This window comes from Hibiscus syriacus, unplaced genomic scaffold, assembly GCF_006381635.1.
Source record: "Hibiscus syriacus cultivar Baekdansim isolate YM2019G1 unplaced genomic scaffold, ASM638163v2 tig00000329_pilon, whole genome shotgun sequence".
NCBI lineage: Eukaryota > Viridiplantae > Streptophyta > Magnoliopsida > Malvales > Malvaceae > Hibiscus > Hibiscus syriacus.
Window position 1 is genome coordinate 1,554,296 of NW_024061782.1, and position 15,563 is coordinate 1,569,858.

Below are 15,563 nucleotides of genomic sequence, written 5' to 3' on the forward strand. Positions count from 1 at the left end.
TACCTTTTGCTCTATATGCATACCGAACTACTGTTCGAACATCTACTGGGGCAACGCCTTTTTCTTTAGTCTACGGGATGGAAGCAGTCTTACCAATTGAAGTTGAGATTCCATCGCTTCGAATATTGAAAGAAACAAAATTGGATGAATCTGAATGGATCCAATCTAGATTTGATCAATTGAACCTTATTGAGGAGAAAAGATTGAAAGCTATTTGCCATGGACAGATGTATCAAAAACGGATGATGAAGTCTCATGACAAAAAAGTACATCCAAGAGAATTCCAAGAGGGTGATCTAGTACTAAAAAAGATCTTGCCTATACATAAAGATTTCCGTGGGAAATGGATGCCTAATTGGGAAGGGCCATACGTTGTAAAAAAGGCCTTTTCCGGAGGAGCGTTAATCTTGGCAGAAATGGATGGAAAAATTCTGAGAAATCCAATAAACTCGGATTCTGTCAAGAAATATTATGCTTGAAGAAAAAAGGAAAAGAAAAAGAAGAAAAAAAAAAAAAAAAAAAAAAAGAAAAAAGGGGGGTCAAGGTGAAAACTCGCAAAGAGCATCTTGTAACCAAAAGAAGGATTTGAGTTGAAAACCTGAAAAGGCGGCTCAAATGCAGGTTGATATTAGGCATCTGGCAATTGAACCCTCTTAAGATTTTGACAGTTTGGGAGAAACTTCACATCTACAAGCATTTCAACAACGTTTGATATCTTCCAGACAAAAGCTTACATCATTTCTCTAAGTTGTGTCAACTTGATTAATTTAGAAATACTTATGCTTATAATTTGTTGAGACATTTGAATTTTTATCATTCTTATGCTTGCCATAACTTTGAATACAATTCTATCTATTTCAAGTTCAATTTATTTGAGATTCAAATTTATTTTCGAAAATTCAATTTATTCTTCTATGAATTAACATAATTTTGAAATAATTTAAAAATTTCTGAATATCACTTTATGTTAATACTTTTAAATACATGGAATACAAAGTAAGCAAATCATCACCATCTTAAAGCCATGAACATTAAGATTGTTACACGGGATGCTACCGGCAATAAGGTCAAATCCGCCAAATTTACTCATCAATTGTTCCAACCGATCACCATTCAGTTCTTGCACATCTGTTTTTAAAGATATACTAAGACAATAGAAGGCAACCTTTGTAGCATTGATTCCAGCAAAAAGAAACAGGACATTTATATCAATGGGAAACATGTCTCTATACAGATCCTTGTGTATGGTTTTTAAGGAAACCTAGAAGCATTTCCACCTCATCAGATTCAAGTGGAACAATTTTATTCTTTTCAACCCATACCAGATTCCATTTTCAGCACTCATCAAGAACATACTTTTGAATACTCGAAGGTGGCTCATTGTCATAAGCTTCAAGAGCCTTACAGATCCTTTCTGTCAATTTGGCACTTCCTGTACATGTTTATAAACAGTTCAACTTTATTCTTGGATCCCATGAAAGCCATCATTTCTTTGTCAATGGAAAAGCATCAGCACATGGATGAAGCAGAATAAGAGAAAATCTGTTCTTAATTGGCAGAATTATGAATATAGCCCTTTTTAGTGTAGCAGCATGGAAATGCTTCGAATCTACAAATTCTGGCTCTACATCAAATAAGTATTGTGATATCCTAGTCCAAACATTAACTGAAAGGGACTCAATAGCATCTTCTGGAAGTGTTCTTTGAGTTATCTGATCTGGTTGGACAGAACCAATCATTGAATTTAGAAGATGAATTTGCCAATAGCATCTTCTGGAAGTGTTCTTTGAGTTATCTGATCTGGTTGGACAGAACCAATCATTGAATTTAGAAGATGAATTTTCCAATAGCATCTTCTGGAAGTGTTCTTTGAGTTATCTGATCTGGTTGGACAGAACCAATCATTGAATTTAGAAGATGAATTTGCCAATAGCATCTTCTGGAAGTGTTCTTTGAGTTATCTGATTTGGTTGGACAGAACCAATCATTGAATTTAGAAGATGAATTTGCCAATAGCATCTTCTGGAAGTGTTCTTTGAGTTATCTGATCTGGTTGGACAGAACCAATCATTGAATTTGGAAGATGAATTTGCTAATAGCATCTTCTGGAAGTGTTCTTTGAGTTATCTGATCTGGTTGGACAGAACCAATCATTGAATTTGGAAGATGAATTCGCTAATAGCATCTTCTGGAAGTGTTCTTGAGTTATCTGATCTGGTTTGGTGGAACCAATCATTAAATTTGAAAGACGAATTTGCTCATAGTAGAAATAAGGAGACTCAATAGCATTTTCTGGAAGTGTTCTTTGAGTTATCTGATCTGGTTTGGTAGGAACTACAGAACCAATCATTGGAATTAAAAGATGAACTGCATGATTGTTTTCATTAAGAAGCTTCTTTTCAAGCTTCTTTTGCTTATTCCTTTCCCAAAAAAATCATAGCCCAAGTTTCGCCTTTTCTTGTAATTGGGATCATTGCATAATGGCTTCCCATCATGTACCGGAAGAAATGTGTCAGTAACATTAGTCATGTGAGCAGCACATATAAAATTTGCCAATTCTGCAATTGATGAATCTGGACCACTTCTCTACATGGCTATTGAAGCTTCAGCCTTTGAGAATCCCATTTTGTCAAGTATAACAGTTTATTCTCCTCATCAGAATCAGAATTCAAGATTTCTCGGTATTAGAAGAACTATCGATATCTGTGAAATCATCTTGAAAGGTCACTTCATAATCAAATGAGTTGTTATCAGAATCAACATGTTACTTGAATACAAGCTTTTCAAGAGCCTATACTATTGAGTTTTATTCTCAAGAGGTTTTGTGACATAATATCTACATCTACATTTGTCAAAAATGATAGATTCTCTGATTTGAAGAAGAAAGATCTATTGGTTTTTTTATAATTAAAGAAATACTCAATTCACCAATCTGAAATCAAACAACTTAACATTCATGCATCATATTTAGGCATTTGCAAAAATAGATGCATTTTCATTCATTTTTATTCTTGTTGAATTTTTAACAGGAATTTCAAATATTTTAGCAAAGATTCAAATCTATCATTTGATGGATTGTCATTTCCAGAGAAAGTTCATAATGAGAAGAACTCATCTGAAGAAGGAAGAAGAAGTTCATAATGAGAAGAACTTGTTCAACCTTTTCTCAAATCCATCATTTGATGGATCAGCTTTTCCAGAGAAAGTTCATAATGAGAAGAACTCATCTGAAGAAGGAAGAAGAAGTTCATAATGAGAAGAACTTGTTCAACCTTTTACATGAATTCATCAATTGATGGATCAGTATTTCCAGAGAAGTTCATAATGAGAAGAACTCATCTGAAGAAGGAAGAAGAAATTCACAATGAGAAGAATTTGTTCAACCTTTTGCTCAAATCCATCACTTGATGGAGCAGCTTTTCCAGAGAAGTTCATAATGAGAAGAACTCATTTGAAGAAGGAAGAAGAAGTTCATAATAAGAAGAACTTGTTCAATAATTCTATCACAGAAGGAGATAGATTATCATCAGCCTTTCTGGAGAAAGTTCATAATGAGAAGAACTCATCAAGAGTTTATTCAACCTTTTGAATGACTCTATCACAGAAAGAAAGAGGTCAGCATCATCCCCAGCAGAAAGTTCATAATGAGAAGAACTCATCTGAAGAAATAGAAGAATTTATTCAATATCTCCATTATGATCAAGTGAAGCCAAATGGATAAAAAAAATTATTATCTTTTCATCTTTGCCCTATTCTTGTTAACACAAGAATGAGCAAGAGGGGCAGCTGAAGATACTAATTTTTTTACCCATATTATTATTATTATTATTATTATTATTATTATTATTATTACCATTATTATTATTATTATTAAATATATATTAAATACATATATAAATAATTAATTACAGGCCCAATTACAACTGGACCGGCCCAGTTACAAACAACCAGAACCGGCCCAGACCCAAAAGGAAACCCTAAACCAATTTAGGGTTTCAGTTAGGGTTTCCTAACCCTAATCCCATGCCAGCCGCCTCTAGCCAGCCGCCTCAGACTGACCGTTGGATCTGGCAAGATCCAACGGTCCAGATGGCTCCAGATGGAAACCCTAGGGTATGATACCCTAGGGCCACGCGGCCGCCGCTGCTGCTCTCGCCGCTCCGCCGCTGCCACGTCCCAACCGAAGGCTCCAGAAGCTCCAACGCCAGCCGTCCACGCCATGGCTACGGGGTGAGTCACCACTGGTAGTCCGGTGACTCACCGAAATCCCCTCTTCGGACCGGTCCGATGGCCACACCGGTGGTGGCTATAAAAGCCACCACCCGAACCTGAAAAAAAAAAGGAAGAAGACAGAGAACAGATCCCAGAGATACAAAACAAAAAATATATATATATACAAAATACTACCAACGATCTCAGCAGCAAAGAAACAAAAAAGAAAGAAAAAAGAAGAAAAGAAACTTACCGAGGAAGCCCCGACCACCGGATCTCACCGGAACCTTCAAAACACCGAAGGTACTTTTGTAGATTCGCTCGGATTAGGAGCTTTTTAAGGAAAAAGAACACCGGAAATGTCCTTAGGGCGTCCCGATCTATCTAATGGTATAAAAATAAAATTTTCCGGCCACCGGATGCGGTGACCGGCGATGACGGTCACGGCGGCAGACGGTTGCCGTCCGGTGACCGACTTCCCTCCGATGAGGGAATCTAGAGAGAGGTCAGAGCTCTCTCGGCTTGAGAGAGAAAGAAAAAATGAAATGAAGGCTGGCCCTTCGGGCCAGCCGGTTTTGACCTTATATAGGCCTTCCCGAACGGCGTCGTTTTGGGAAGGACTATGCGCGTAATTAGACAATAGTTAAACCCTGTCCGCCGTCCTCCTAACTTGTAAACTTTACATTTTAGTCACTAAATCGAATTTATAATATTTTTAATTCAGTCTTCGAATTTCAATTTTATTCATTTTAGTCCTTTATATTAAAATAATATATTTAGGATAAATAACAGATTTAATCCCTTAATTTTAATAAATATATTTAATCCTTAGTTTATATTTTTAATTTATTTTATTCTAATATCCAAATTTTAGATAATTTTATTTTAGTCACTAAATAAATAAAATAAAGAAATAGCATGTTTAATCCCTATAATTTTGATTAATTATAAATTAGATTTTAATTTTATTTTTACTGTAATTTAGTAATTTATTTATATGTTTCATTTGTTTTTCTGTTTTTTTAAAATATATTGTTTTAGTGGTATTTTTATTTTATTTGTTTATATTTTTAAATATTTTCATGTATTCATAAATATATATAATAAATAGTAATTTTTAAATATTTATTTTTAATATTGAAGAAAAGGACAGTCTTAATACAACTGGATGTCCTATTCTGATATTTTAAAATTAAAAATTAAACAATATTATTTAAATCAATATTTATCAATATCAAATAAAAGAGCTGTCTTAAGGCACCTAGAAGTTCTTTTCTGATATTTTTAAATAAATAAATATTTTTTTATATATAATTTTGAAATAATAGGATTATAAATTAAATATATTTTTAAAATTTTTAAAATTTTAATAATAGAGACAATTTATAATTAAAAAGTACCAATTTTGGGCGTTGTAGGGGTGCTAATCCTTCCCTAAACGTAACCGACCACGAATCCCTTTTTTATTAAAAAGAACGAATTTTTGGTTATAAACGCAGATCAGTTCATTTTTTATTAGTGTTTTCTTAAAACTCTTTTAAAAAATAATTTTTAGGTATTCGACCTACCTGACCCAAAAGGCCGATGGAGACTCTCAAATTATTTTTCAAAAAAAAAATTATTTACATCAATTTTCCAGCCAAATTTAAAATTTCGTGCCCGGACGAAAACCGGTTACGACAGGGAGAATGCAGATTTGCCAGCTAGGCAACCAAATCAATATGTTGATGACCAGAATCACTCGATTCGCGAGCATGTGGTACCAACTTTGGACGATTTGCATCCGGGTATTGCAAGGCCAATGATCAATGCTGCTAACTTTGAATTAAAGACTGTCATGTTTCAAATATTGTAATCTATGGGACAGTATGGATGAAGTGTTATTGAAGATCCTAGAGCCCATTTAAGAGCTTTTATAGAGGTTTATGATTCATTTATACAAAAAAAGATTTCTGGAAGAGGCTCTAAAGCTTAAACTATTTCCCTACTCGCTGCGTGACAAAGCACAAGGCTGGTTGATTTCGTTGTCGCATGGGACTATAGCATCATGGAATGAATTAGCCCAGAAATTCTTGTTGTATTTCAACCCACCGAACGTGAATGCTAAGCTGCGAAACAATCTGGCTTCATTAAAGCAAATGGAGGATGAAAGTTTGTATGAGGCTTGGAAGAGATTCAAAGAATTGCTGAAGAAATGTCCTATCCATAGATTTTCGCAATGGACTTAAATTGAGATGTTCTACAATGGCTTAAACATACACACTCTTATTGTTGTCGATGTTTCAGCAAATGGAGCTTTGCTAGATAAATCATACAATGAATTATATGAAATACTAGAAAGGATTTCAACTAATGATTGCCAATATCCGAATACGAGAAATATGTTTGTTCGTTGTAATGTTGCAGCAATCAATTCTGAAGTTTTCAGCTCTATGGCATCACAGATCTTAACCTTGATAGAAATGGTAAAAAAGCTTCAACGACCAAGAGGAATACATGAAGCCAAAGATACATCTCTCATTATTTGTGTCTATTGTGGTGAAGAGAACAACTTTGATGAATACCCTCAAAATCCAAAATATGTCTACTACGTGGGGAATTATCAAAGAAATGGCAATGCTTTTCGCAACAGGTACAATGCAAATTTCAGAAATCATCCAAATCTCTCTTGAAAAAATTAGAATGTTGTCAACCCACAACATTCACAGCAACAACAATATCAACAACATCGGTAGTATCATCCTTATAATCAATAGAACCTAATGCTACAGCAACAAGCACATTATCCTATAGTTCAACCATAGCAAAGACAAAATTATCAAGGTCAATCTTCAACTCAAACTTTTTTTTAATCACTTGAAACTTTAATTAAAAAATATATGGCTAGTCAATCTGCTTCATTAATAGCTGTAGAAAATCAAGTTGGACAGCTAGCAAATGCCTTAAGTAATAGACTACAAGGAACACTTCCCAGTGACACTGAAAATCCGAAGAACAATGGGAAAGAACATTGCAAAGCCATCACCACCAGAAGTAGAATACGGATTGGAAAGCCAGTGGGAGAACCTAAAACAAGATGAGGATGATCCAAAGCATGGTAAAGCAAAAAATTAAAGAAGTTGAGCCTGAGCCACCTATTGGTCTCTCTACAGCATCAGATGCAAGACAGTGTAGTAATTCAGAGCCATTGCCGATAGCGCCACCTGCTAAGTCTGGTGCTCTGTCAATTTCAATGTCACAGCCACAACAACATAAATTGCCTCCACCTTTTCCACAACGCTTTAAAAAGACAAAGGAGGAATAGTAGTACAAAGCCTTCATTGATGTACTTTGCCAACTTACCATCAACATTCCATTGATCGAGGCATTAGAGCAGAACCCAAACTATATCAAATTCATGAAGGAAGTGGTATCGAATAAGCAATGACTAAGTGGATTTAAAAATGTCGCTCTGACTGAAGGCTGTAGCGCCATGACTACAAGTCAATTGCCACCAAAACTTAAAGATCTAGGGAGTTTCACTATTCCCTACAATATTAGTGATACATTTGTAGGAAAAGCTTTATGTGATTTAGATGCTAGCATAAATATAATGTCTTTATCCATTTTTAGGAAATTTGGGAGCGGTGAAGCAAAGCCAACTACTGTCACGCTGCAGTTTGTTGATCGCTCCACTGTGCAACCGAGTGGCATTGTGGAAAATATGCTTGTGCAAATAGATAAGTTTATTTTTCCCACCGACTTCATCATTTTGGATTGTGAAACGGATAAGGAAGTTCCCGTCATTCTTGGATGCCCATTCCTTGCTACATGGCGAGCCTTAATCGATGTTGAAAAGGGAGAATTAACTATGCATTTAAATGATGAGCATGTTACCTTTAATGTGTTAAATAAGGTATCTTAGTTGAGTAATAATGTTGATTGTTTTCCACTTGATGTGAATGATATTTTTTTCCAGGAGCATCTTGACGAATACTACAACACTAAAGAAGCTATTGACGATGTTGTAGCAATTGAGGAGATTACAGACAATGAATGCTATAGCAATTATCTGCAGAAGTACGAATCTCTAGCTATGCATGAGTGTGTTCCAAGTGCACCAAAGCCCTCTGTCAAAGAGCCTCCAAAGCTGGAATTGAAACTGTTGCCAGAGCATTTGGAGTATCTATCTTGGAGATAATGAGACTTTGCCAGTCATTGTTGTTGCGTAGCTGACAGTAGCACAGAAGGAACAGTTGATCAGAGTGACACCTAACAAGAGTTTGGAAAATCCATGTGGGTAAGGCACATAGCCTCAAATCTGAAGGGTCTTCTATCCTTATCAACCATATAATCCAACTTAGTGTTCAACAAAATGGGATGGTGATCCTAGTGACACCTAACAAGAGTTTGGATGCACATGTTAGGAAAGGTTTCAGCCGCCTCAATATTATGTAACGCACAGTCGAGACGTTCTTGAAGAATAACGCGACCCCTAACATGTCTAGTCCAGGTAAACTTGTTCCCAGTCCAACCAGCATCTAAAAGTTTACATCTGTCCCATCTATCTCTGAACTCAAGAATACGATTCAAGCAATTAGAATTACTTTTATCCCTCTCATCCAACCCGATGATATCATTAAAGTCACCAACGACCATCCAAGGCTTATTGATGGTACCCAAATAGGTCCTCAAATCATTCCAGAATTCCATTTTCTTAGTTGCATGGGGTTGAACATAAGCAAAGGAGATCAACTATTGTTTACCATTGCTATCAATTTCGCGGTGTATAGCCTTCTCGGTATTGTAATTAATTGTAATATTAGTATTACTAGCATTCTAAAGAAGAATCAAGCCCCCCCTAAGACCATTAGCCGGAATTTCGAAGTGACTATCAAACTTGAACTTTCTCTGAATGACTAAACCAGTACCACTCTTAGCCTTTGTTTCTAAAAGCAACAGATATCAGGCTCCTCATCACGAATTTATTCCCGACCATTTCTGATGAAACCCTCATTTACCAACCCCTCTACAATTCCAAGAAAGAATTTTTATTTACAAAGATTTTCGTTTATTGTTCCCTAACTTACGGGGTTTAACTTTGGATTGCTCAGGAGCTACTTTTACTTTATCCATTAACACCTGTTCTGTATTAACCGTTGACTGTAGAAGCCCTACTTGACTGTGAATTAACTTCGGTCATGATTTCTTCTACCTAAACAGAAGACCCTGGGCACTCAATCGGAGGGGTTTCCTGGGATTCAATGGTGCTAGTTCTGACCTCTTGCCTAGTTTTAGAGATCGGTCGGTTTTGGTTATAGTTGAGGTTTTTCCTCAGCAGTTTTGTTTTCGTTTCCACGGTTTGCTTCTGGCTTTTGATTGGGATTGGTTCTTTCAATTTCTTTTTTATCTTTCGAGGTAGCACTGTGGGAGCTCCCTGTGTTTCCTTATCGCTTTGTTTTTTACTTTGAATTTGTTGGTTCTCTTCCAGTTCTTGAGACTGAGTGGTAATGTTCTCTTTGTGATCTGGCTGCATCCTGGTATCATCACTAAGACCTTCAAACCTGTTGCCCTGGCGGCTTTCCTTGGTAATATGTCGTTGGTTCTTGTTTTCCCCACGAGGACCTCTCTGTCTTCTTTGAACCATCATCCATGGTCCATATCTCTCATTATCCGTATTCGTTTTTTCGATCTTGTCTTCCTTCTGAGTAACATTTTCTAAAGCATCTTGAACCTCTTGGTCTGTTCTTTCATTGTTTCTTTCCTCAATGTTTGCATTAACCATCTAATTTAGAATGCATTGGCCAGTTTTATGTCCAACTGTACCACAATTAAAACAAATTATATGTAAACCCTCGTACTCAATGTTGAAGACTATGTTACCAACTAATTAGTGGCAAATTAGTGCGAAATGGCCTCTTGTCGACCAAGTAATACGGTAATCTATCTTTAACAGGTTTCCCACTAATTTGCCAATATTAACCAGGATTCCTTCATCAAAGTATTCCATTGGTAGCCCTGGAATGTGTATCCAAACTGCTCTTTTCCCACTAATTTGCCAATATTTACCAGGATTCCTTCATCAAAGTATTCCATTGGTAGCCCTGGAATGTGTATCCACACTGCTGAGGAGGAAATACCAGCTGACTCAGCAAAAAAAATTGGTTTCCACTTCTGGACAGTAAGATAATGGTCCATGATCCCCCAGTTAAGAACTTTCAGTTTATCGTTCATACTTTGCAATATCACCGCATAAAAACCGCTCCCGAGGTCTATGCAATCGAATTCGCTTTAAAGATACCATATATTTTTTATTCTGTTTATAAGAATTTTGTAAGCTATTGTTTTGTCCAGGAGTTTGATAATCAAAGCTTTCCTCCACGATTTCCTAATTCTGTCTTTCATGTCTGCAGCTATCTTGATCGTTGGTATCCCATCCTTTTCCATTTCATCCTCTTCATCTGAATCAGGGTCATCGACTTCTGCTCTTAAAGAATTTTGGAATACACCAGTAAAGATCGGAGAATCGGTAACGGTATTTTTCCAAGATCTTGCCTGATATTTTCCTCATTATTTTCATTCTCACTCAACTGACGAATGCGTTTGTTGCTTTTGTTTTCTCCGACCAGGTCTGCCGCTATTGTCACCTCGGTGACTGGTGGATCTTCCCCTTGCATTATCTCCAAAACGGCTGCAGTAACGTGAACGACGAGTATTGTAGGATCTTGATTTTCTTTAGGACTGTATTGAAACAATAAAATCTTGATTTACTACCACATACAAGTTTCTCATTATTTAGAGTTGTTCACGTGAACGACGAGTATTGTAGAATCTTGATTTACTTGTCTTCAATTTATTTTACAAAATTCATCGACTTCCTTAAATAAATATTTTTCTAAACGACATATAAAATACCACAAAAACGAAACCTGTCTTTTGGGTAAGAAGGTACAACACAAAGTGTTCAAAGATGTTGGATCCGATCCAATTATTAAAGCCCAATAAATTCGGATCTAGTAAAATAGATCGACTCATAAATATTAATTAGGTCTATAAATTCTACAGGCATAAGTATAAAATAAGTGTCCACACTATACCTATTTTCACGAATAGGTACCAACAGTATTTTTCGGCTCATCCACGTATCTAACGTTATAAACATTATTAATTTAGGTGCTAGGGTTGTCAACGACGCTAATTTCTTTTGTTAAGTGACACGTGTCACACTCTGATAATTTTAAAATTTTTGTATGAAATTTAAAAAATAAAATTATATATTTTTTAAAAAATAGAACACAAATTTTGAAATAGACCCAAAACTTTAAAAATCTTCATTTCAATCCCTAAACACATGCTGACCACCACTCTTTCTCGTCGACGAAGCTCCACCCGACCTTACCTCCTCTGACGATAAAACCCCTATGAAATCGTGACTGGTCGACTGCAAATCGATTTTTTATACCCTTCAAACCCTAGGTTGAAAATCACGATCACATGCAATTCCTACGGCCAATCGGCAGCAAATACGGCGACATATGACCAGAAGGATGGCAAGGACTACACTGACGATGGTGGTTGTGGCCGAAAAGGGCGGCGACGACGGATTAAGGATAGGATGTGGAGATTTTGGGGATTTGTGGGCTATTTTATAATTTAAGAGAAATTAGGTTTTTTTTATAAATATAATAATATTTGGTGTATAAAGATAGTCATGTGACAGGAGTAGTCATTAAGGCCTGCAACTTAAGCATTTGTTCACACAATCGGGACTCGGGAGGCTTTGACCCCAACACCATTGCAACCTACTCGATACATGGTAAAATAAGAATCAAAACAAAAAATATCTAAAACATAACGCAAATAGATTTAGAATTTTGTTACCTGATGGAATCAGAAATTATAATGGAGAAATGAAGCCACAGTGATGGCAAGTTTGAGGCCATTGGGGCAAAAAATGAAAATCATCATACATTATACATGTACCGTGTTTCTGTTGGGAGGAGCGAAAGGGCAGTGAATTTTGAAGCTTTGAAGGCATAGTTAACAGCAAGTTAAACGAATGTGCTAGGTAGTTTAGGTTTTCGGGCAACACAAACCCGCAATGGTCATCGGCAATTTTCATGGTGGCAAATGAGAAGAAAAAGATGGAAGTTCAAGGATACATGTCGAACAGGTGAAATGATAAGAACCCTATTGTGTGGTCGAGAAGCCCCTCCACCGGATGATTGTACAAAGCTCCAAATGCGTAATTAACGACAAGATGATGGTGCAGAGAGTGAACATGTCGATATAAGAATTTGTTCTCGTACATGAATCTTACGTAGAAAGAAGAAGAAAAGATATTTAATGATTGAGGGAATTAAACCGATTGAGAGATTAAAACCGGATAGATTGATAGGATTAGGGATCAAGCACTTAATTTTAGAACCGATGATCAAAGTTAACTAGACCAAAATAAAAGAGATTATTTTACCTTATTTTTTTATTAAACCACATCATTGGCCAAAGAATATTCCTTATCACGAAAAGAACATCACTCATTCCGTTATCACCCAAAGAATATAGGGTTTAGTTAGGGATTAATAAAATTTGATTCGTAAAATTAATTTTTTACTCAATTTGATTAATAAAATAACAACAATTTAAATTTTTTTGACTCCACTTACGCTCACCCCTATTGTTGGCACCGCCTTCATAATCCTCAATCTCCCCACATTTTCCTTTCACCGTCACTGCTGTTTACGAATCTTGTGTGCTTCCCTGCAAACATTTTCGTGCTTAAACATTCACACAGTTTATCCACCAATCATCTTTATAGTAGTTATCTCCCATTTCTTCAAAGTTCTTTATCCTTATCTTCGTCATGGGTGTGTGTAAACCTAGATACAACTAATGTAATATAATATATTTTTCAAAAATACATAATTATTTGGATTAGTATAGAGTGATTGTAAGGTATTATTGTTCAAAAGATTTTAAACAATTTGACAATAAACATTCAAACATCCTTATAAATGTTGTGTTTAAACCCAAAACTTCTAAGAATAACAATATTTATCTAACCATTGAAGTCACTCAAATTGTTTGGTTTGTTACAAATAACCGATACATCGTGTAGATAAAAAAACTAGTATGTATACTATTAGGCAAATGTATTGCACATACCATCATATGAAGCCAATAACTGAATTTGGATTACCAAAATTATGCCTCTAGATCCTGCAACTATTAGACCTTGCCGATTGTAGAAAATGTTCCAGAACCTGATCCCCAAATAGGACAATGCAACGATGGAACCTCCAGCCATTCTTCAATACACTTCTTGTGGAACATGTGCTTACACCTCGGCAACACCCTCACCCTTTCTCCATGCACGTACTCTTCCAAGCATATAGCGCAGTTTTGGTCCCCCAAATTCGTGTCTGAACAAGACGACCGCGTCGACGGCACCGTCGATTCTTCATATACAAGGAAGGAATCTGCTTGAGTTCGCTGTCGTGGACAGTCTTGGCTCAGTGGGATTCTGGTCAGACGAGTCGTTTGATCGTTGAAAGTATTTGTAGAGTAGGAAACCGATGAGACCAAGACTTACCACCCCAATCGTGATTGTGAAAGCAATGCGGTCGTGTATTATTGTTTTGTACTGGTCATTGCGATGAGATCTGTTCTCCCATCAAATGTCTATGCAAGTTTTGAGTCGAACTTTTGGAAGGCTCCATTCAGAATTATATTTAATAGTTCGAGATGAATATAAAGTAATATTTGTAATGATTGAAAAATATATACAAGGAAGATGAAGTTACCTAAATTGTAAAAACAATGGGTTAGCCTTGAAGAAAATGTCTAATCTTCCAAATTTTAAAGGTTTAATTAGTGAGGAAACCACACATTAATCATTTATAAAAAAAAATTAATCTGGATTATTGATTATTATTACGCCACGCCTTATGTTATTTACGTTACCATCGGTTTACCATTTTTCTATTTCTGGCCACACGAAAAACAATTGAATCGGTTTACCATTAAGTGTGCGGTGTGTTAGAAAATACTAACTGAACTGCTATCAATTAAGAAGTAGCGGTAGAGAGGAATGATGAATAAAAGAATATTGAAGTGTATGCTTTTTCACTGAATTCAAGAACCTAATCCTAACCATATAGTTTACCTGCTTGTTAGTTAGATACAACCATCTGATCTTAACAAAGTTTCATTACACAACCGTTGTCGATTGCAACTATGGACGCTGGGAGGGGTAATATCGGTCACCTGAGATTCTTTCAGAATAATTCACTTGAAGATCTTGTGTCAGAGCCTTCTCGTGAATAAAATGTAAGTCAATCCACAAGTTTAGTCTTGGCGTGTAAGACGGGATTTGGAGCCATTGCAATAGTGGTGGTGTTATGGGAGCTTCATCAAGTGACACTCCCATCTCAAAGCTCGAACCCACATCACTTCACATGTAGCATACTCAGCCTCTATTGTTGACCTGGAGACTGACCGTTGCTTCTTCGAACTCCAAGATAGCAAGTGAGGACCAAGGTAGACGCAATACTTGAGACTGGCATGTCATCAGGATCAATGCTCGAAGAATGTTGTAATGGTCACCTATGTGGACTGCTGAGGGGAGAACCAGAGACCAGCTATGCAAATGCCGAAGGATTCCCTTTAGGGCAAGCCAATGAGCATGCTGAGGATGTTGTATGTATTGAGCAACTTTGTTGAATGAAAAGGCTATGTGGTGGATGTATTGTAGAGCACGTACAATGCATCTATACTGATGAATGTCCTTCAAATCTTCTTCACCATCTCGACTGTCAGCAATGAGAGTTCTACTGCCTTGGTATTTGTCATGTGAGCTTTAAGAACGGAATATATTTCATTTACCTACAAGGAAGTATTGCAAGGATTTAGAGGGAAAATCTATCATCTAGTTGTTGAATGACTTCGACTGCCTGTCATCAACATATGTTGCTTAACCTCGATCGAACAAATGGCTTAAGCTTATCCCCATGTGCTTTAGTTATTGTTCTTGCACCTAATCTCATCATCCAGTTGCTTGAGTTGACGCCATGTGATAATCCACTATTTCTGTTTAGGGTTATAAATTATTATAAATATGTTTTTCAATGTTTTGTTTATTAAGTTAAATAAATAATAAAAAAAAAATATTTAAATGATAAATTTAAATACAAATTATTCGTTTATGTATGTTTACAAAATATTTCATTATAAGTTCATTTATGAATTTATTTATCTAAAATTATATTTTTACTATAAAAGATAGTTAACAGTGTTCTTATTTTTTATTTATTATAAATATTAATATTCATGTTCAATTTTTATATTTAAAATAAAAAAAATATCATTTACTT

At 35.9% G+C, this 15,563-nt stretch overlaps 1 non-coding gene across 1 annotated transcript; it reads right to left on the minus strand.

Moving 5' to 3' along the window:
* Positions 1 to 6,317: 6,317 nt before the first annotated feature.
* On the minus strand, positions 6,318 to 6,424 carry LOC120178445. Its single transcript, XR_005521517.1, has one exon. It is a non-coding gene; the product is annotated as a small nucleolar RNA R71 (small nucleolar RNA).
* Between the last annotated feature and the right edge of the window lie 9,139 nt (positions 6,425 to 15,563).